Source organism: Lygodium microphyllum, chromosome 27 (assembly GCF_053477565.2).
Source record: "Lygodium microphyllum isolate KBCC chromosome 27, Lygodium_microphyllum_v1.1.10, whole genome shotgun sequence".
NCBI classification, from domain to species: Eukaryota; Viridiplantae; Streptophyta; class Polypodiopsida; order Schizaeales; family Lygodiaceae; genus Lygodium; species Lygodium microphyllum.
In genome coordinates this window covers 102,893,822-102,917,840 of record NC_141161.1, presented here as the reverse complement: position 1 = coordinate 102,917,840, position 24,019 = coordinate 102,893,822, and positions in this window count along the sequence as shown.

Genomic DNA, 24,019 nt, shown 5'->3' with positions numbered 1-24,019 from the left:
TGCTCCTGTGAATTCCATGCAGCATTACCATTTTGTGCATCTAGATTATCAATCACATTTATTGGTTTATACCAGCTACTCATCTCATTAAAAAAAACATATTTGCTCACTGTAAACTTACGAGTAGAAGGGTTATAGCATCTATACCCTTTCTGTTGCAGAGAGTAACCAATAAAGATGCATTTCTCAGCTTTTGGATCCAACTTGGATCTCAACTTATCTGGCACATGAAATAGGCAATGCAACCAAAAATTTTCAAATGAGAAATATCTGGTTTCCTACCAGTATACCTCTCCTCTAGAGTCATCCCATGTATTGCTGAGGTGGGAGTCCTGTTCATTATGTAGACTACTGTAGCAACTGCTTCAGCCCAGTAAAAATCTGGCAAGTCTTTTTTGTTGAGCATGGCACGAGATACCTCTCCAATATGCATGTTTTTCCTTTCTACAATTCCATTTTGTTATGGGGTATGATTGCATGAATATCGCTACTTTATGCCATGCTCCTGTAGGAACCTTGCAAACTCATTTGAGAGGTACTCTCCCCCTCCATCTGACCTTAGGCATTTTATTTGTAGGCCTGTTTCTTTTTCAACCATAGCTTTAAGAGTTTTGAAATGCCCAAACACTTCACTTTTCTTTTTCATAAAATACACCCAAACTTTTCTGCTATAGTCATCAATAAAAGTAACAAAATAATGATAGCCTCCAATAGATGCAGCTTTAGTAGTCCACACATCAGAGTGGATTAATTCCAATGGCTGCTTACTCTCTTGAATATGTCTAGGAAATGGTTTCCTTGCATGTTTTCCAAATTGACAGGCTTCAGATACCTTATGCATTTCTGCAACCTTGAATTTAGGCAATCCTACAATAATATTTTGGACCTGCATTGATTTAAGTCGTTGTACATTAACATGACCAATGCATTTATGTGAGATATCAATATCTGCAACTACACCGGTCCCATATGCAAACATTGTTGCACTCAATTTAGACATGTCTGCATCCAACGTAAACATTCTGCCCTTCTTCTTTCCTTTTGCTATCAAGCGACCTTTATTTTTCATATCCTCAACAAAGCATCCATGAGGATTAAATCTGACCTGCAAGCCCTGCTCAACCATTTGACCAACAGAAACTAGATTCTTGGTGATATTCGGGACATGGAATACATCCGACAGGTATTTCTTTTTTCCATCCTGCATAAACAAAGGAATTTTTCCAATCTACACAATAGGATGTGCAGTATCATCACCAATCTCCACAAATCCTAGTTTTTCCATTTTCCTTGCATCCTGCATCCATTCTACATGACCTGCCATGTTGTTTGACGCACCTGAGTCAACATACCACACTTCGTTGCTTTCTTTTGCACTTGTCACAGAATTGTTTATGTGCTGCACCATAAACAAATGCTCATTTCTGTCATCACCCTGTCTACTAGAAGATGCATAATTCCCTTGTTGCAATTTTCCATTCATGATGTCATTCTGCTTTTTACAGCAGTCTTTAGACATATGACCCATTTTACCACAGTAGTAGCATTCAACATTGTTGTTTGCATTTTGGTCTCTTTGCCATCCACCACGACCTCTTTGGCTCCCCCTACCTCTAGAGTTACCACGTCCTCCTCCATAGGACTAGTTTTCTTGAGTTTGCTACATATTCTGATTTCTACCACGGCCTTCAGATCGGCCTGCTCTACCTATGCCTCTACCTTTTCCAGCATTTGAGTAGAAGACAATTTCTTTTGAAGTTCCTCCTGAAGAAGATGCACCACCATTTCTCTGCTCCTCAGAAATTAGAAGAGCAATCAACTCCTCAAAATCAGGAAATCTTTCACGTACGGAAATGGATGCCCGAAAATGTACATAATCCTTTCCTAGACCATTCAAGGTCACAGATACTAAATCATCATCTTCCACTGGTGACCCAATGGAAGCAAGTGCATCTGCAATCTTCTTCACCTTCATGTGGTAGTCATTGATGCTCATACTTTCTCTTTGCACATTGTGCAACTCTTGCTTGAGTTGCATTTTCTTGGCTTGCGTATTTGTGCTATACATTTTTGACAAAGTATCCCATGCCTCCTTTGGCGTACTTGCATCCTGAATATGCACAATCATAGATTTTGAAATACTGATAGACAGCCAGTACATAACTTTTCTGGCTCTCTCATGCCATCCTTTAAATGCTTGCATTTACTGTTGATTGGGAACATCAGGAAGAACTGATTCTTCTTCATTTCCTGTAACGAATTCCCAATATCCTTTTCCCATAAGAAAATTCGTCATTCTAAACTTCCATTCTTGGAAGTTATTCTTGTCAAGCTTTTCAGTGACAATGTGTGAAAGAGAATCAGACGCAATTACAGTACACTGCAAAATATTCTATCACTGCAAAAAAACACAACTTCAGCCTCACAAGAGCAAATCTGCAAAACTTATGAAAGTGCTATTTGACCACACAATCACTTCCTAGTGACAATTTTGCATCAACAGGCAACAATGATGATTCTGTAACTCCCAATGTCTCTGCACACAGGCATACGATGCAGTTTCTGTGGTAACTTTTCACCGACCTGTAGAACAATGGTCACACAGCAAAAGACAGGGCATTTTCTTGAGTGCGTGCGTAAAAGTTCTGCCTCCAAAATAGGTCATGAAATGGCCTCGAATCAAAAAAACAAGGCAACCAAGGGCTAAAGCCCAGTCCCGCAGCATATACTGCCCTCTTGCTATGCTGCGAAAGGCGTCTCAATCAGAGACAATACACTCTTGCACTTTCCCGCTATGCTACCTACAGAGACTTGCTCCCAAACTCAAAAAATGAAAGCAACACTGGTCCTCTTACCAGAACACTGCGAACTTGGTTTACTTTCTTAAGCTCCTTACCATGAACCAAGCTCTGATACCATGTCAAGATTGTGGGAGAGAAGGAAGGAGTCTCACTTGTAACTTTCTCACTTACACAATGGGGGAATATACACAAAGGTGGAGGCTGAAAACACTTTTCCTCTTCTTAGTTGTGTAAGCCAAAAAGAACTCTGGTACAGAGAAATAGAAGAACCCTATATATGGGTCTCAAACCAAACTCAACTAACTAAGGTGGCATACTAATTGAGCCACAAACTAGAGTAGATAAGGATAGCTGTCATCTGGCTATTATTCATGGGCAGTGTACCAACCGCATCTGCAGCTAACAAGTCGGTGACATAAATGCACAACAGTCACCCTGGCATATCACGAGTGGAGCTCAATATCTCAACAAGAAAGCTATGCACTTCCTTTGGAGTATGTAGTGGACTCATGGCAACTATGACCTTGATTTTTTAAGGGTCAGTCGCAATCCCTACGGAACTAACCACATGGCCTAATAATAGCCCATAAGACACTCCAAAGATGCACTTTTGCGGGTTGAGAGCTATGCAAAATTGTCTATAATGCTCGAAACACTTCTGCAAAATAATCAACTGCCTTTCTCTTATGGTGGCTACCCCCAGGTCATCAATGAATACTTTCAACTCCTCTGGGGAGATGTCACCAAAGGTCTTGTCGGCTGTCCTTTACCATGAACTAGGTGCATTACATAACCCAAATGCCATCACATGGTACGCAAAGGTACCAAATACAGTGATAAATGTCATTTTTAGCTTGTCTTTCTTAGCAATCACTATTTGGTTATACCCTGCAAAGCAATCCATAAATGAATATATTTCCCTACCCGCCAATTGATCCAAAATTAGGTCAATAAACGGAAATGGGTAGTAATCTTTAATAGTCTATTTATTTAGCTCTCTAAAGTCTATAGAAAGACGGATTTGATTATTATTCTTCTTTCTAATCACCACTGGTGAACACCATTCAGTATTGTGAACTGGGAAGATTAAACCCACCTTCCGCAACTTCTAAAGCTTTTCAAACAGCCTGTCCCTTAGTTCAAAAGGCATACGCCTTACTTTCAGACATACAGGGTGGGTAACTTCCTTTACAAGAATAGTATGCATAGCCAGACTGGGAGGAATACCCCTAAGTTCGTCATAGCTCCAAGCAAAGATGTCGTGGAACTCCTGAATCAGGGACAGATAGTCTTCTCTCTCTTTCACTGAGCATGGAACCCAATTTAATTGGCCACGAGTCATTAGGCATGCTAAGGTCCAACTCAATAACATCCACACCTCTTATTCGATCTTGAGGCTCTATTGGCTCATTCAAGGTTATTTGATAAATATCCTCTGTAATGGACCCTTCTTTAGATCCATCACTGGATGACATCTCACTACTAGATGGATCATCTACTATTTCTAGTTCAATGGAGGATAATGGAGATCTCTCACATTGAGGAGACTCAAGGTAAGCATCCACTATTACACGATGGGCACCTCAACCTAGAATTACTCGACCAACGGGCATATCGACTTGACAGTCTATTCGTAGAATCCATGGCTTGCTTAGCAAAACTCGATAGTTAGGACGTCCTGCAAATCTTATCACCCTAAAGTCCAGATAGCATTCCACACTCGCAACTATCACATGGACTTTAGTGATGCAACCTTTCGGTTGTCTTAGACTATCATTAGCCATCGTGAGAAGTGTGGATCCGTCTTTTTGGATCTCTAGACCTAACCTCTCCATCAAATCTAAACTCATGATATTGACGGAGGATCCAGTGTCCACGATAGCGTGCTCCACTAATATTCCATTCACATACACTGGAACCCTAGGGCAATGCTTTTCAGCATGATCAAACCAATCTTCTCCCACTCTAGCTATGCCCAAAGGTTCTACAATATACCCTATATGCAGGATTTCTTGAATTCCTTGCATATTCTTGGCGAAAGTTTAATCAATTGTAGCAGATTTACTTCTGGTTTAACTTCACAAAGAGAACTTGCTAGGTCAAAGTCATGGTAGCTAGCCAAAGTTCTCTTCTCTCGCCAAACCATTCTCTCCTTTGGTCTTTCAATCGGCTTTGGTGCCTCTTTTTTAGCCTTTACCTTCTTTCTTGGCAATCCTTCTTGAGATCAACTTTACTACCAACAGGTTTTAAAGGTCCACCTTCCATATCAAGATTCAGGACTCGCTTTTCCCTAGCATCTTTCTTAGGGCTTTCCTTGACAGGTTTTACAATTCCTTTGTCACCCTCTTTGATCTTTTGACCTCTTATTATGGCTCATAGATTAGAAGTTTCAGCATCATTGACACATACGGCCTCAATAAGGCTGACTCCATTGCCATGACGCAGCTCCTCTACAGTAGCCTTTCCTCATTGCAGTATTTGTCTTGGTCCCTCATCTTGCTGGAGATTATTCCCTTGTGCACAATGGTTAATTGGACCTGGTTGTTTACTCCCTTGTTGGAGAGAACTAATCTTACTCCAACACCTAGCAGCTAAGTGGCTAGACTTTTCGCAAATATCGCATTTAACATTCGGACAATTCCTAGGGAAATGTTGGCCACCACACCACTTACATCTAAATCTTGAGGGGGCACCCTTCTCAGGGCATCGACTCCCTATCAAATTCTACTACTTCTTAAGAAATTTGAGGTCCACAGCTATTTATCTGTATTGTTCAAAAATCATATCGGTATAGTGCTTCATCATGTCCTTAACTTCACCAAGGACATTAGAGGCACTCGACTCATAGACGCGATCATCTATTAGTCATCCCATCAACCTAACTACTTGATTAGGAATTTGCCAGTGACCTACTAGGACAACATTAGGATTCATTGTTTGGCTTCCACCACTTAGTGGGCCCATCTGACTAGCCATAGGCATAGTAATGCTAGGATGAGCGGGTAAGATAGGCAAATTTGGCATGATACTCCCTCTTCCGTTTGCATTTGACATGGGGTCCCCTTGACTCCCATTGGTCAATGCCAAATTATTACCATTCCAATTTATCCTTGTTGCATAAGCCACTTGCAAGCACGACTCTACTCCTTCTGCTTGAGTAATAGCAGTGTCAATGTCGACTAAAGAGACACTACTAAGTTGCACCTAGATATTAAAATCCAATCCATGTAGAAAATATTGTAACTATGTAGCCGCTGGAATGGGAATATAAGCATTAAGTTTGCAAAGAACTTGCTTTAGTTTCTTGGCATAGGCCTGGACATTCTCATTTGGCTCTTGGCATGTTACATTCAAGACATGCAACCAATGCTGGCCACCCCTTTCAGGGGCAAACTCTCTACAGAAAGCCGTAAAGAATTGGGCATTGTTAGTCATGGTTCCAGCTTCTAGACCGTGATACCATACTGGCGCTCTTCCTTTTAATGTCATGTTGAAGAACATCATTATGTGTCCTTTGTCTAGGATCTGATAGTTGAACTTGAGCGTTTGAAACTCCTTAATATGAAGTTCTCCATCTTCTTTTGCTAACCCATGGAAAATGGGCAAAGGTGCTCCTAATGCTAATAAATCCGATGTCCCTGCTGGAATTGTGATGGCTTGTGCCATGGCTACAATCAGATTGACAATGGGAGTTTGTGTAGGTGCAACTACACCCCCACTTGTTGTGGGTTGATTAACTGGAAGTAGGGTAGTACTAAGACTTCCACTTGCACTCAAGGAGCTATTCCTAGCACTCAGGTTACTAGAACTACTACTGCTTATGCTTAATGGGCTACTCCTTTGAGGAGAATAGCATCTTACAATCTCCAACCGCGGTCTAGCCCTTTCAGCACGTTCTTCTTTTTGTATTTTGTCTTGATGGTCCTTGTCAGAGGACATAAACCGAATATTTGGTCCCTAAAAACCCTAGATTCGAGAACCACCACTTATTGGCCCCTCGATGTGCCGCTAACACATATAACACATACAAAATAGAATCCGCTCTTGGTACCAATATTATATCATTCCAAGAATGTACCAATCCTCACTTACTTGTCCCCTTGGACCCACCGTCTAGACCTACAACTTGGGTGCCTTACTCTCTCCAATGTGGGTCATTTATACTTCAACCAATTGATATGCATGCCACGAATAGATACCATGTGTATGATTCATGCAATGATGGATACATTATTGTGCACAAACAATTATGGTATAAAAACAGCCTCTGTGTCGTGTAAAAACAACCCTTTTAATGAATTTTCACTAATACACAATGCTTCATTATAGGAACCTAGCACCAAGGCAAACCTTGTGCTGCTAGATCTATTATTACTAAATAAACCACATCCTAAATTTTATGCATAAAGAGAACAATCAAACTTTTTATTATTTCAGTGCTTAAACTATGGTATAACATCATCCTCCCCCTCACTCTTTAAATTTTGCTACGGTGCATAGGTGTAGAGATTCTTTTATGTCATTTATTGTATATAAAAGCAATAAATGCACACTTTAACGCAAAATAGAAGGCCAAACTGAGGCTTAACCTCATGCTTCAGCCCCATTTGACATTCACATACATAGATCTTATTTTTTCATTTTTTCGAATGTAAGAAACCCAAATTTTCCCTTTTTGCTCTATTTTTCCTATTTATTTTTAATAAAAAATAGGTATTTTATGGTTTTTTCAGAAGAGTGATCATTGGAAGTGAAACTAAAAAATTTTCCTTATTTTAACCCATGTCCACTCATGTTTTCCCACTGAAAATCAAAGAAACTATGAATTTTCATCAAAACTAGTATTTTTTTGGGTTTTGAAAATTTATAATTGTTGTAAATCAATACCGGTTCCGCATACCAGTGATTGAAGCCCTCAAACATAATGCAAGGAACATTTAAATAAAATTTTAGCCCATGTGCACAATAAGCAAAATTCTTTCATAAAATAGAGCATACCGCCTTTTTGCATGTTTCGGGTTTTTTGAGTATTTAATTGGGACTGTGTATCAACCAACCAGCCATGGATTTTACATAGATATTCAGCCTTCAGCCTCCTCATCCTCTTGGAACAATCCGATGCCTCTCGGACAAGCATCCATCTCCCGATTCTCTTCTTGATTCTTGCCACATGAAGTGCCTCTTAAGGGGAGAGACAAACAGGAGAGAGAAAGACTGAATTCTGATCTCCACAACCAGGCAACCATTCCAGGTGCGGAGACAAGCGATGAGGAGTCAAGATAAGATGTAGATCAGGCATCAAATTAGTTGGGGGGGTTGTTTGCAGGCCCCATAGTCCCCTCCTTCCACCAATTAGAATAATGGCGCCTTCTCAGACACCCGAAAAAAATGGATGCCTCCCCTCCCCCACCCCCACGATTTTGATTTTTTGGGGCTCCCAAAGAGAGCCCCCAAAAGGCATGACTCTTTGGGACTTTTAAAGTTTATTCCCACTTGACCTTGGGTCTTGGCCTCCTAGGCACTCCATCTCCATCGTCCCGTATCCGAATTGAAGTCCCAAAAATCTTGGGCGTCCATCTTAAAGTCGTCCACTGCGGGGCATCTCCCAAGGTCTTGTCTGACATGCCAAAAATTTATGAAAAGTCACCAATTATCGTCTAGTGGGTCTTTTAAGCACTTTCGTGCATTACCACTTAAAATCGTACTAATTGCAACCACCACCTTTGACGAAGTCTATTTTTCCCCTGAAATTCAGAATTTTTGGCTATGTTTAAGCATTTCTCAACATAAAAAATCATCTGTCACTTCCATAGCTCCAATAACTTCAGCCTCACAGCATCTTTCTTCTAAAAACTTGTTCTTCTTCTTCTGAGCATCAGATTTCTCCCTTCTCTTCAGGCTACAAGATTCTTCTCTCCCTCTCTTCCTCTCTCTCTCTCTCTAATATGTTGATTGTCTTGTGTATAGAATCCTTCTCCTTCTCTTCTTTTTCTCAAAAAACTCATCATGCTTTTTCTTTTTTCCCTATTTTACCAAGCTACCCGTTGCTTCCCCTTAGTTGCTAGATGGTAAACATGCCCCCTGCCATGTAAAATTCCACTCGGGTACTCAAAATCAAAAGTAAGAACACGTTTATTATATGAGGGTATCTCTTCCTGCATGAGATGCATGTCTCAAAACTGAAATATCACAACCACATGTCGAACATGCATGGTATCACTTGGGATTTCCACCTATCAATGTGACTCTTGCTATATGGGTAAGTGTTAGAAAGACAAAATAATGATATTTACATGTGTTACCCCACTTGACCCCATGCAACATCATGTCCCCGATTTCTCATTTTCACCCACCATGATTAGCCACCCCCGAGTTTGGAAAACAAAGTGTGAACAAACCTTTATTAAAAGCTTTGAAAACATCTAACAGAGACAAACTCCTTTTGGACCTAAAAATCTGCCTCATAGAGCACTGCATAGAACAGCTCATAACTTTCTAAGAAAGTCTTAGATTGCCAAGTTTCAAAAAGGAAAGTTGTAGCTCTCTTTCCAATCTAGAACTCTCCCGAACAATTGAAAGCCAAATTCTTTGATTTGTTGTCCTGAAACAAGTTTGTATAGCATGCAATCCTAAATTTTTGCATGTAGTTCGCTTGAGACATCAACCTTCTAGAGACCATAACTTTCATATTCTTACTTGGATCAACACCAAACTTGAGAGAGACCTTTAGTAGGTGTCAAAGCACACTTTAAATATATTGTCCATCATTTGGCACCATCTGATTAACAACAGATTTCAGAAAATTGAATCTACCCCAAATAATAAACCAGAAGCACCCTACTCTACTTATAGTATGTACATTACTTAATCCCCTTTATTTACATGATTGTGCATATATATTTCTTTAGATAGAACCCATTAATTCTAGTGTTGTGAACAATCCCATCTAAATTTTCTAGCAAGGAAGTGCCATTTTAAAACTTTTTCTTGATGAGGAAAGGTCCTTCCCACCTAACTCGAAACTTGGTTTGAAAAGTGGAGTCCAAACTATTGTCATATCTCATAATCAACATTCCCTCTACAAGATTCTTCTTCTTCAGTTGTGTATTGGACCATTCCCTTCTCTTCATAATATATTTTTCATAACAATTTATTGCTTGTTGCCTATCCAACTATAGGGTATTCAAGTTTAGTCCTCTGTCAACTCCCAATTCTATTTGATCTAACTGATGCTTTCTTACAAACTCCATCGTAGGGAACATGACATTCATAGGTAATAAAGCATCTTGACCATATACTAATGGAAAAGGGGTGAATCTTGTACTTGTCTTCTCCATTGTTCTACAAGCCTACAAAGCTTGATGTAGATAATTGTCCCAATCTTTAGGATGATTTTCCACTTGCGTAAAGAGAATCTTTTGTAATGTTCCATTGAATGCTTCTACCAATGTGTTACACTGATGGTAATAAGGAGTAGCAAAACTATGTTTCAAGTCTATTTTCCATGTTAATTCTCTCAATAGTTTGTTTCTAAAATCAAGACCTTTATCTATCACTATTTCTAGTCACTGTGATATTCCAAATTTGCAACATATGTCCTCCATGAGGAACTGAGTTACATCCTCTTTCTTGCAATTCCTTATAGCCCTAGCTTCAGACCTTTCTATTATATAATCAATTGCAGTAATGATATCAGACTTTCCTATTTTTGAACTAGGCAAAGGTCCTATAAAATCCAAACCCCACTTCTCAAATGGTCCATAGGAAATAATGGCTTTAGCAGGTTCTAGAATTAGTACCCTTTTTGTATATGACTAGCAAGCATGACAACTTTTACACCAATGAGCAACATCAGCACTCAGACTAGGCCAAGTAAGTCCTACTAGCAGAATTTTCCTTTTGGTAAGATCAAAGCCAAAAGGACCATCCCATGCTTCCTCATGATAGGAAGATAAGGAAGATGGAATCTTAGAACTATCCAACACCCTTCTCATTACATTATCAATCCCGTTCATGTTCAAGTGATCATTTATGAGCGCATATGCCCTAGCCTTTCTAATAATGGCATACCTTTTGTATTTATCAGCCAATGATTTTAACTCCCCAAATTTACAATCAGGTGAATGCTTTCCTTGCCCTCATATCTAGGATTATCCACCCTCATGGCAGCAACATATTGAGAAATAGCATCTTCAACCAGTTCATGAGCTCTACGGTTGTTCTCCTTGCCAATATACCAAATTTGAAATTTTTGCAATTGGCTCATGAGGCCTTTTATCTTAAACAACCAATCCTTCAAAATATGTTTATTGGCTTTCCAAACCTTTTGAACATGTCTAACCACCAACATAGCATCTCCTTTTGCAACTATCTTCATGTATCCTAGCTGAATACACTATTTTAGGACAACATGTAAACTCGCATATTCAGCTTCAATGTTACTTTGTATCTCTTTACTTTCTTGACTTCCAAAAAATACTTCTTGATTTTTAGCGTCCATAATGACAAAACCTGGTCCTCCCTTTTTCAGCACTCTCCTATAACTACCATAAAAAAAACGAGGTAGTATCTTTATTCTTCATCTCCTCATAAATTTACGGATGTTGAATCACTTTTTATCTTATAATAGCTGCACTTTCAATAGGTTCTTTATAAGTCAAAGTATCAGCTAAGCTAGCTCTTACAGTATCATCCTTCAAACATGTAAATTCAAATTCTCGCAGAGCCATCAGCCACTTAGTAAATCTTGGAGCATTTTTAGTAGATCACAAAACCTATGGAAGTAACTAAGAACTAATAAGTATTGCAAATGGTTTTTGAATCAAGTATGATTTCCATCCTTTAACTGCATATACTAGCCCCCATACAACAATTTTTCTTCTATTCAAGATTCTCTAGCCCCCAAAGAGAAAAAAAAGTGGGCCGAAACCTGAGCGCGTTTTTATTTCGCGCATTTGTGAAATTTCTCGAGAGGGAGAGTGAGAGAGAGAGCGACCGTTTTGCATAGAGGGTGAGAGAGGGAGAGGAAGAAGGCTTCTCACCACCGCCGCTGTTGCGAAGAGAAGCCGCCAAACCCTCCTTCAAATCTTTACGGTGGGTCCATTATCTCTCTCTTTTACTTGTTTAGGGTTTAATTTGTGTATATTGAGAGAGGGAGAGAAAATGAGAGAGAAAGAGAGGGAGAGGGAGGGGAAGAAATTGAGAGAGGGAGAGGGAGGGAGAGAAAGAGAAAGAGAAGGAGAGGGAGAGGGAGGAAATGGGAGAGGGAGGGGGAGGAAATGAGAGAGGAGAGGGAGGGAGAGTGCATTCTTTCTCTCTTTTACTTTTTTTAATATAATTTATGTATATTGAGAGAGGAAGAGGAAATGAGAGAGGGAGAGGGAGGGAGAGAAGAGAAAGAGAGGGAGAGGGAGAGGGAGGAAATGGAAGAGGGAGGGGGATGAAATGAGAGAACGAGAGGGAGGGAGAGTGCATTCTCTCTCTCTTTTATTTATTTTTGTATAATTTGTGTATATTGAGAGAGGGAGAGGAAATAAGAGAGAAGGAGAGGGAGAGAGAGGAAATGAGAGAGGGAGAGGGAGGGAGAGAGAGGGAAAGAGAGGGAGAGGGAGGGAGAGGGAGAGGGAGAGGGGGAGGAAATGGGAAAGGAAGAGGGAGGGAGAGAGAAAGAGAGGGGGAGGGAGAGGAAATGAGAGAGGGAGAGGGAGACATTAAACATAATAGTAAAATGAGAGAGAGAGAGAGGGAGAGGGAGGAAATGAGAGAGGGAGAGGGAGGGAGAGAGAGAGAAAGAGAGGGAGAGGGAGAGGGGGAGGAAATGGGAAAGGAAGAGGGAGGGAGAGGGAGAGGGAGAGGGAGGGAGAGAGAAAGAGAGGGGGAGGGAGAGGAAATGAGAGAGGGAGAGGGAGAGGGGGGAGATGAAAATATAATAGGGAAATGAGAGAAGGAGAGGAAGAGAGCAAAAGGAAATGAGAGAGGGAGGGGAAGAGAGAAAAGGAAATGAGAGAGAGAGAGAGGAGAGAGAAAAAGAGAGAAAAATCATTAAACGTAATCGGGAAAGAGAGAAAGAGAGGGTCATGGTGAGGGAGGGAGAGGAAATGAGAGAGGGAGAGAAAGAGAGAAAAGGAAATGAGAGAGGGAGAGGAGAGAAAAAAATGAGAGAGGGAGAGGAGAGAGAAAAAGAGAAAAAAATCATTGAACCTAATAGAGAAAGAGAGGATGAGGGTGGGAGAGGGAGAGGAAATGAGAGAGGGAGAGAAAGAGAGAAAGGAAAATGAGAGAGTGAGAAGAGAGAAAAAAATAAATGAGAGAGAGAGGAGAGAGAAAAAGAGAGAAAAATCATTAAACCTAATAGGGAAATAGAGAAAGAGAGGGTCAGGGTGAGGGAGGGAGAGGAAATGAGAGAGGGAGAGAAAGAGAGAAAAGGAAATGAGAGAGGGAGAGGAGAGAGAAAAAGAGAAAAAAATCATTAAACCTAAAAGAGAAAGAGAGATAGAGAGGGTGAGGGTGACAGAGGGAGAGGAAATGAGAGAGGGAGAGAAAGAAAGAAAGGGAAATGAGAGAGGGAGAGGAGAGAGAAAAGAGAGAAAAATCATTAAATCTAATAGGAAAAGAGAGAAAGACGGTGAGGGAGGGAGAGGAAATGAGAGAGGGAGAGAAAGAGAGAAAAGTAAATAGGACCTTATAATAAGCTCATCCTAGGCTCATAGGGGTTAGGCCGATCCTCAACAAAACCTAAGGGATATATGGCTAGAGAGCCCTCGCATACTTGTGCCTCCTAGCATAATGTTCTTCTTGCAAAGAGACCTCTCATACATGGGGCTTGTCCTAGCCTCCACCATGCAAATATATAACAAAGGCAATTAGCCTATCAGTATGAAAAACATTCATTTTTCATAACATAAATCCAAAAATAACTTTGGATATTCCATAAAAATCAATCTCTTCTTAAAAAGACAAATACAAAAAACTAAAACAACATCATTCATATGCTTCGCAAAACTAAAACATCATCACTACAAGATCTCTTAGGAAACTCATCTTCAACTATCAATTTTAATTAATAAATATAATATAAAATCACTTGCAAGGAAGGACACTCTTTTATCATTAACCCTCTTTCTTCCTTAGAATAGTCTTAGAAACAAATTTTTGCTCTAACAAGCATATATTTGAGCATAATAATTAAGGTTTATTCCATGAGTAGTAGTAGTATATATGCAACCATCAAGCTAGAGATCATGCTTTGTTATCTGTGGAGATCCCAATCTCATGCCCTCATAGAGATTGTAGTGTACAATAGTGTGGAGAGAAGATGGGTGAGTTGTAAATGGTAAAGGAGAATTTTATTGATGATGGAGAGAAGATGAGGTGAATAGCCAATCCTATTCTTAGTGAGTGCAACCTACCCATAGTCGTGGTTGTCATGGTCGTGGTTATGGTTGTGGTTGTGGTTGTGGTCGTGGTCGTGGTCGTGGTCGTGGTCATGGTTGTGGTCATAGTCATGGTCGTCATCATCATAGTCGTGGTCATGATCGTGGTCATAGTCGTAGTCGTAGTCGTATTCGTAGTCGTAGTCATGGTCGTGGTGGTCATGGTCATGGTCATGGTCATGGTCTTGGTCGTGGTCATGGTCATGGTCATAGTCGTGGTCGTGGTCATCGTAGTCGTGGTCATGGTCATGGGTTGTGGTTATGGTCATCGTAGTCATAGTCGTGGTCATGGTCGTAGTCGTGGTCCTAGTCGTGGCCATGGTTGTAATCATAGTCATAGTCGTAGTCGTGGTCGTAATCATAGTCGTGGTCATGGTCATGGTCGTGGTCGTGGTCGTGGTCGTAGCTGTGGTCATGGTTGTGGTCGTAGTCGTCATGGTTGTTGTCGTAGTCGTAGTCGTCGTGGTCGTGGTCGTGGTCATAGTCATCGTCCTGGTCGTCATGGCCGTGGTCGTGGTCGTGGTCGTGGTCGTGGTCGTGGTCATGGTTGCAGTCGTGGTTGTGATCTTGGTCGTAATCATAGTCGTGGTCGTGGTCGTGGCCATGGTCATAGTCGTAGTCGTAGTCATGGTTGTAATCATAGTCGTAGTCGTGGTTGTGGTAGTGGTGATGGTCCTAGTCTTAGTGGTCATGGTCGTAGTCATAGCTGTGGTCGTAGTCGTGGTCGTAGTCTTCATGGTCATGGTCATGATCGTAGTCGTAGTCATAGTCGTGGTCATAGTCGTCATGGTGTTCGTGGTCGTGTGGTCATGGTCGTGGTCGTGGTCGTAGTCGTGGTCATGGTCGTGGTCGTAGTCGTAGTCGTGGTCGTAGTCGTAATGTAGAAAAAGAGAGAGAGAGATGGAAGGAGAGGATAACAATTTAAGAAAGAAAAAAAAAGAGAGAGATGGAAGGAGATGATAACAATTTAAGAAAAAAAAAGAATGATAACAAAAACAAATTGTTTGTTGTAACGTAGACAAAATGGAAAACGATGAAGGTCCTGTTGTTCAAGATCATGAGGCGTATCTTAATCAGCGTGTCCCATGTACTTGCTCTCAATGCAAGCTGGCAATCAGATTAAAACATCGATTGTCTATAGAACACGTACGATGATCACTACAACAAAAAGGCCTCATAGACGCATATTTAGACGCGATTTTTGAATACAGAGAAAAACTTACAGGCGCGTCTATCCACCTGTCTATTTGTGCATCTATCATTTCGCGTCTATAATCGCATGTATCAACGAATTTACACGCACAAGTAGACACGCAATAGACGCACATATACACGTGCATATAGAGACCCTGGTAGACGCGCTTTTACAAGCACTGATAGACGTGAACGAAAAACAAAAAATGTCATTTAAAAAAAAAGATATTTAATTTCTTTTTTTAATTTGAATTATGAAGCGCGTGTATAAGCGCGTGTACTCTACATTATAGACGTGCGAATAAACGCGAATTATTTGCAATTTAGACGCGCAAAACAGAACTGGAAAAAAAAAAACCAGAGAGCATTTTTTCCCCCTCCCATACATTAGATTGTGTATTTGGGAAAAAGATAATGTATCTTACGGGCACGTGAATTGAAAATAAAAGTCCATGTATTCATTATATATCAAAGCAAGCAGTAGGCTCAAAGAGATATCATACATATACAAGAAAAGAAGGCCTCATGAGGAGGTATGGTGCTCCTCTATGAATCTGAAGAGGAAACATCCTCGCTAGTACCACCATGGCTACTAGCATCGCTATCCCCCTCCTTGCTATGCTCCACATTCGGGTTCGCCTACACACACAAAAGATCAGGGTTGCTTACATAGACAAGGTGGAGAAAAAGTTATAATTAGTTATACTTTTAATAGGAAAGTAAGAAAAACATACCTCCTCTAGCTGTCGAATCCTCATGGCCCAGTTGTATTGGTCCTCAGTGATGAGACCCTCCTCATAAAAGTGAAGCCATGTCGCTGCGCGGTTATGGCCTCGATGGTAACCTACCTCTCTAGGGATAGGTATCCTACCAACGATGGTAGTCTGCAAAACATTTAGAGATATACAAACAATTAGACGTCACAATATATTAGACTAAAATATATAAAGAATTGAAAGAAATATAAATTAAAAAAACTAGAAATCAAAATATACTTACAAACTCTGCCTCCCACGACTCTTTGCTGCCCGATCCGTAATGCAACGATCCCATGGTTTCCATTTGGATTCGTCGCGCCTCTGCGTGCTTGCGACTCTTCACTTTCTCAGCTGCTTTTTTCTTGGCTTTCTTCCACTCTACACGATGGCACATAGGTGGTTGGCTGTAGGCTCCACGCCCCTCCTCCAGCCTCCACAGTGAGTCCCTAGCCTGTGTCATGAGGTGGGATCTTTTGTTGTGAAGCATATCCCTCACTTTTGTACGTCCCTAATCATCCGAGAATCACTGACCCTCAGGATTTGGGTACCTCCTATGGAATGCCCTCAACACCTCCTGCCACAAGCCGCTTTTCTGATTTTTAAAGGCAATGAAACAATCTTTATACGTCGCATGCACAACGCTCCTCATGTACGCCATTACATCCCTTCCCTCATCATCATGAAAGATGCCACCAGTATATGTAACTCTATAGTAATGGCGTACAACCTCCTCTACATGATCTACTGGTGAGGGTGATCGCTCGCCACCTCCTAGGCAACCCCCGCACAACCCTCGTCCTCCCCCTCGACTCTCCCTCCTCCCTCTCTGTCGACTGCCCTCTGCCTCACTGGACGCACGAGCTTCTGCAGATGCACGTGCTTCTGCAGATGCTTCTGCTTCAGCCGATGCACGTGGAGCACGTGGAGTACCTGCAAATGGAGTACGTGCATATGGAGTACCTGCATATGGAGTACCTGTATGTGGAGTACCTGCATGTGGACTCAAGGAAGTAGTGCCAGGCAAAGATGCCAGAGGCATCCCAGACATGACACTGAACACCTCGTCCGCTGTGGGAGAGCGGCCAAGGTGTCTGGTCATCTCTCCCATGAAGTCTTTCCTACTAGGAAAACCTCCAAAAAATGCATTGACCCCCCTGCCAAAGGAGGCCAATGTATCATTCATGCGATCCAAATCTGGGTCATTGCTAGATGAACCAGGATACGACATCTGCAAGAAATACACAGAAAAAAGACAAATTTATTTGCATACAAAAAATCATATATTACCTACATTTTCAAAGAGCTTTCTTTAGACATTGAACATAACACTTAAGTGCTAATGCCTCTCTTAAACCAGAAAACTCATAAACATAAACATGGGATTGGTCACATTCATCATTGCAAAAATATATTGTTTAATATTAGAACTGGGAGACCTGGTGCTTGTATCTCCGCTGTCGTGCTGTTGCGCATCCGAGCCATAAACACCTCCATTTTTGTTGTGCATCTGTCTTATCTTTTTGCGTGTGTTTTATTGTGTTTGATTGGTGCATTATTTTTTCGTCCTTATCAGTACCCGCATCCAATGTACATACTCTTGTGTGTTTGTGTTTGTGTGTGTTTCTGTTTGTGTGCATGTTGTGTGTGTGTCAGAAAAATATGAAAATTTGATGCCAAAGAATAATAATATGCTGTCAATTTCAATGATGAATTCCAAGAAAAGTGCAGGAAACCGTGGAATCAAAGGAAGCTTTGTAGAAGTCGACATTTAAGCTATGAAGATAAAGGTTGCACGTGAACAAGGCCAACGTAATATACGGAACAAAGCATTTTTTAAGAAGATACATTAGCACTACATGCCATGGAGAAGAAGGGTTCATATGCCTTTGCCTTTGATGGGAGGAATCTCTACAGCTGTCTCAAAGACTGCAGCTGCTCCCATAGAACGTGTCAAGCTTCAACAAGGATGGCTAATGGGCCTGGTTTGCTGGTAACCTGGTGTCTTCCCTCCTTCTTGTGTATTCCCTTGATTATGCTAGGACTTGCCTTTCCAATGATGCCAAGGGTCCAAAGAAAGGAGCGAAACATCAATTCAATGGACTCTTGGATGTCTACAAGAAGACTCTGAAGTTTGATGGTCTTCCGGGGCTTTACCGTGGATTCAACATTTCTTGCATTGGAATCATTGTATACCGTGGTCTAAACTTTGGAATGTACGACTCTCTGAAGCCAGTTGTGCTTATTGGCAGTCTTCAGGATAACTTTTTGGCTTAGCCTATTCTGGTCAAGGAGGAGCTTTTTTGCTCTCTACCAGGGAGGAAAAGGGGGGGAGCTTAATTGGGAAAGAGGGTGTATGGCATTGATTAGTATTTGCCAGCCAAAGTGCTAGTGGAGTTTAGTGAAATAAATAGCTTCTCTGATGTCACTGAAAGCGATGCCAACAAGTTCTTTATGTTAAGCAAAGACGACCAGGAACGTTTTTTTTTGCTGAAGGATTACCCAAAAGTTTTAATAAGGAGTTCAAAATAAGAAAAAGGAAGGCACTTCTTGTCCGAAAGCGGCGGCGAAAGCTAATCAATCATCTGAAATGCTTGACCCAGAAGGAACGGGCAAATCCAACGGCGGATACACCGGATGATCTGGAAGAGTCTAAGCTCACAGAAATAGATGGGAAAACACATGTTGAGGGGAAGAACAGGACAAACACCAGGAATCTTAGCTTGTTGGTTTTTTTTTGGAACCCTGCTGTCTCTCTCATATAATCAACGAAAAAAGCTAGTAAGGCAACAACGCTTCTTGGACTCTACAAATCTTCCCTGTACATGGCACCTGAAATCTTGGATTCTAAAAGATATGATGCAAAGGCTTCAAATCACATTATTCGAGTTCTAGAGTATTGAGCAGGGGGTGAGCAGCTGTTCTCGATGATCGATCCCACTGCTTTTGGAGACAGAGTTCTGAGAAATGTGGTATCATTGATTAAGCCGCTCCGTGCGTGACTTACGATTACAATTAGCCAGAATCACGATCTAGCCATGGTAAAAGTGGAAAATTTTTAATGACCAAGTAGAGGAGAATTCTGTAGTATTCAACAACGATGCAGATAATTATGGATGGTATGGATACGCGATCTTGTCATGAAGAGAATCTACAAGGGTTCCTGGGACCACTGTGAGGGAAGCTGAGTATACTTAACTATAAGAAATGAGGGCAGTGACTGGTATTTCAATCATTATTGCAAGGACTGTGAATGGTTTTTCAATCAGTATTGCAAGGACAGTGAATGGTATTCTAAAGGACATCAATTGTGTGGTTTGGTGTTGAGTCCCATCTTATAAGATGCTGTGCCCTAACCAGCCCTTGGCTTTCTTGGTGGAACGGCTGATGAAGCATGACTTAGCTTTGAAAGGCTAAATTGAGGATGCGGAGCTTTTGACCTTTCCCTCCAACTTACTGCCTCCTGGATCTCAATGTTGGAATAACTTTATGTTCCTTTGGATAGTTTTTCGAAGTAGGAAGACTACCCTAAAGCAATCTGGTTTACATCCTGTTGTCACTGCACCAAAGCAATCGAAAAGCTTATCTGATTGCAGTTCTGGTTCTTCTCTAAAAGATGAAGAGTTTGTTATGTCAAAAAGCAAAAAGGGCAAATTCTCGAAAGTAACAGGGATATAATTTGAAAAACTAGGTCCTGATAGAGTGCAAGCAATGCTGTTTAGAGGTGGAACATAGCAACATCTGTTGATGACACACTTTTGCATGAAGTACATGAACAAAATTCACCCAGGTTTATGGGAGTTCAGCAATGCTGAGGTACAAGTGGCCTTTGATGTTGCTCTAATTTATACATGGGTTTGGAGACTATTTGTGAACCTTATGCTGTCTACCTTTGCTAGTGAAGCTTAAACTTGCTTAAGAGCCTTGGAGTAAAGCCAAAAGTTACATGCTGAAGGACTTGAACAAAATTTGATTGTTGACAGTTTCTTTGTTGTAACTCTATGAACTTGATAAGCAATATAGTGAACTTTGGCATCAAAAATTGAATTCTTCTTGTTAGCCTCTTTTCTTGCAGCATTTTGAACCCCGTGTTCAACAGCTCTTACACAAACTCTACGGCACCGCGTCTATCTGCGCATCTAACATGCAGCACAGATGCACTACCAGACGCGCATCTCAAGTCAATTTCTGTCCAGCGCGTCTATCTGCGCATCTAACATGCAGCACAGACGCGCTGCCAAACGCGCCTCCCAGGTCAATGCGCGTGTATCCCCGCGTGTAGACTGCAGGTCAACCTTCTGTGCAGTGCGTGTATCATGGCGTGTACACTGCAGAGCACACGCGCCAGCACACGCGCTCTAAGATGCGCCCTCAGATGCTCTGAGAGGAAACATTTTTTCGCGTCTATGTCTGCGTCTACACTGAGATGTAGACACGCTAGCAGACGCGCTCGGTCAGTCGATTTTAGACCGACGACCGCCATTGACGATTTACATAATGCAATACATAATGGAATCACAAATCCTAAATACACAAACAGAGCAGAGAGAGGAAGTGCGAAAGAGAGAGAGAGAGAGAGAGAGAGAGAGAGAGAGAGAGAGAGAGAGAGAGAGAGAGAGAGAGAGAGAGAGAGAGAGAGACTCACCTTGGGTGTTTGGTGTGGCGGGTGGTGGCACTTCTCCTTCTCCTTCTTCATCTCCTTGGTAAGTTACCCTCCCTTGATGCTTGTTTACTTGCTTGCTGCTTCTTCTTGTTCTCCTCTTTATTGTTCTCTCTTTCTTCCTCTCCTTGGCTTTCCTTTTTCCCTTCTTGTGTGTTTGAAATGAAAGAAGAGGTGAGTCATGAGGAGGTGAGGCATGAAGAGACTAGGTGAGGCATGAAGAGACTGCATGTCGGCTAAACTCAAGCTTCAGACCCGCAAAAAATGCAGGAAAAGAAAGGCGCAGTTTGAAAAGAAATGATTTAAGTATGTTTTGAATTTTGACGTGTGCGTCTATTTTCGCGTGTGTATGTGCGTCTATTGTTCAGATAGATACGAGTATAGACGCAGACATAGACGCGTAGTTAAACGCGGATATAGATACGCATTTGGGATTTATCATAATTTTTTGTTTTTAAGATAAGTTTTGATAGTGAATTCTTATCATAAATTTTAATGTATTTATGATGATTTTTGTGTATTTAAAATTAAGATCTTATGTAAACATATGAATGACAAATATTTTAATGTTGTCATGAATTATGTTTAATCATGTCGACGTTGTCATCACCTAGTGCTGTGCAAGCTGATGAGTCAATGAGCACATCCTCAAGTGAGGATGAAACATTGCGTCTTCATAATCGAGATGCATGGCTACGAAGAAAAATTAAATGCATGTGTGATCGTTGTCGAGGGTGTATTTTTCGAGCACATCGAATTGCAATGTCACACCTCAGCTTGTATGGAGAATGGGACCGAGAAAAATCATCGGTATTCATAGTTTTTTTTACCCACTAAGATTGCATGTCTATGTTACGGGAATTATATATCAACGTACATGAAACTCCCTTTTGTGGTTGCGCAGGATGCGGTGCCACATCCTCAGATGCTCCCTCCTGGGCGTCGAGAGGCTGCAAAACGTCGACGCGAGGAGGCAGAGTCTTCAAGAAGAGTAGAGACTGACGAACATGATAGTAACCCTCATGAAATGCCCCATCAAGTCGTAGAGGATGAGATTTTGGACAACATGGTACACCATCTATTTTTGTAACCAGTTCAGGGAGAAGGTCACTCTACGAAGCCAGATGATCCACTATATGTAGCATCATCTACTCCGTTGTATGAAGGTTGTACATACTCCGTTCTTCGTGCGTCCCTTGAGATACTAAACTTGCAAACAATTTATGGATGGAGTAATGTCAGTTTGGATGCGTTATTGAAGTAGGTATCAATTCAGTTTGGCTTATATATGAATCATAATATTAATTGTTAATTCTATTTTAAAATCAGAGAGAAATATATGTTGGTGGTTTTTTAACTCATTTTTAAAATATATGTAGGTTATTATCACAAATGCTTCCAAAAGAAAACAAATTGCCAACTAAGAGAGAGCAAGCAAGACATTACTTGACAACTCTGGGAGGCCTCGATTATGTCAAGATCCATGCATGTGTCAATGATTGTGTCTTATTTCGTGGGATTCATGAGTTTGCATGAGAGTGTCATGTTTGTGGCGAATCAAGATACGAAGTGGAGATGAAGTCAATGGATGTGCCTCCTAAGGTTTTGCGACATTTTCCGATTGTTCCACACATAAAACTTATGTTCAAGTGCAAGTCTATTGGAAAGCTCATGTCATGGCATGCTAGTCATCGTTCAAGTGATGGAAAATGGAGGATCCTTGTAGACACACCCGCATGGCAACATATACATAATTTGTGGCCCGTTTTCAAAGAAGAGCCAAGAAATTTGAGATTTGGTTTAGGTATGGATGGAATCAATCCATTTGGCATCAAAAGCACATCATACAGTGTATGGCCAGTGGTATTGGTGAACTATAATATTCCTCCATCCATGGCAATTAAAAAGGGACATGTGATGTTGTCCCCTCTGATTCCTGGAAAGAACAATGTAAAAAACATGGAAATTTACTTAGAGCCTTTGATTGAAGAGTTAGAAATGTTATGGGAAGGTAGTGAGGTGCAAGATACAAGTGCATCTGCATCCTCTAGAGATTTCACATTCAAGGCCATGTTGTTGTGGACCATGCACGACTTTCCAGGATACGGAGAGTGTTCAGGTACATGTATATAACTCTATATTTGAAATTCAAGACTTATATAAATAAGTTTTCTCGAAGAGAAAACAAATAAGATATTTGAAAACAAATAAGTTTTTAGCTCCCTTTTTATATGACATAACTATTTTCTTTCAGCTTTAGTCATGGCTCGAAGAGACTTATAACAACCCATACTATTGGCCGTACATACATACAAATTTGCTAGAGACACAGTTTCTGTAGCATAAGGAGGTTCAATCTTTTTACATGATGCACTACCATAGCCTCCTTTTATAGTAGTGCAACCCCAAAACCCTTGAATTCTTGGGCATTAGGAGGCACAAGATAATCATGCAGTTGATCTCTGTTTTGATGATGATTAACACACATAGTAAGAAATTGGACAGCTCATTCATTATCCTTGCTTCGGATTCGAGAATAGGAAGAACCATCATCAAGAGCTTTTTTTTTCAAGTGGGCTTAAAAAATGTAAGGTTGTCCAAGAATGATAGGGTAACTACAAGAGTCTTGAACAAAAAAGTGGAAATTTTCTTTTGTCTCCAATAGTTACATGCACGTTAGGACGACATGCATCATATAACTCTCCAGAAGAGTTTTTTGCAGCTCTCATTCGCTAACCTGGATCAACATCTATGGGCCATCCGCCACATTCATAGAGACTCCTTGCCATGACATTTATCTTTGAGCTATGGTCTAAGACTGCAATACATGATGTTCCTTTTTCTCCAATTTTGACGATTGTCTCCGTTGTTGCTCTTGCCCAATGCATACGGGAGTAGTGACTGCTTGGAATGAACCGAGCCTCTTTCTCCTCATGCATGTAGACGGCCTTCTTTTTGAGAGTTGGGCTACCCAACTGGTTTGCACCAGTCCACCATTACATTTTTAGCTCTCACTTCTTTAATTTATACATTCAGGCTCGAAGAGTTCCATGACCTAAAACCCTACTATTACACAGTTCCTGTAGACAAATGCAATACAACGTTGTTCTCCCCAAACTGAATGTAACGATTGGCTTATCATCACATGAAACGTTGTATTCAAAAAGGCTATGCCCA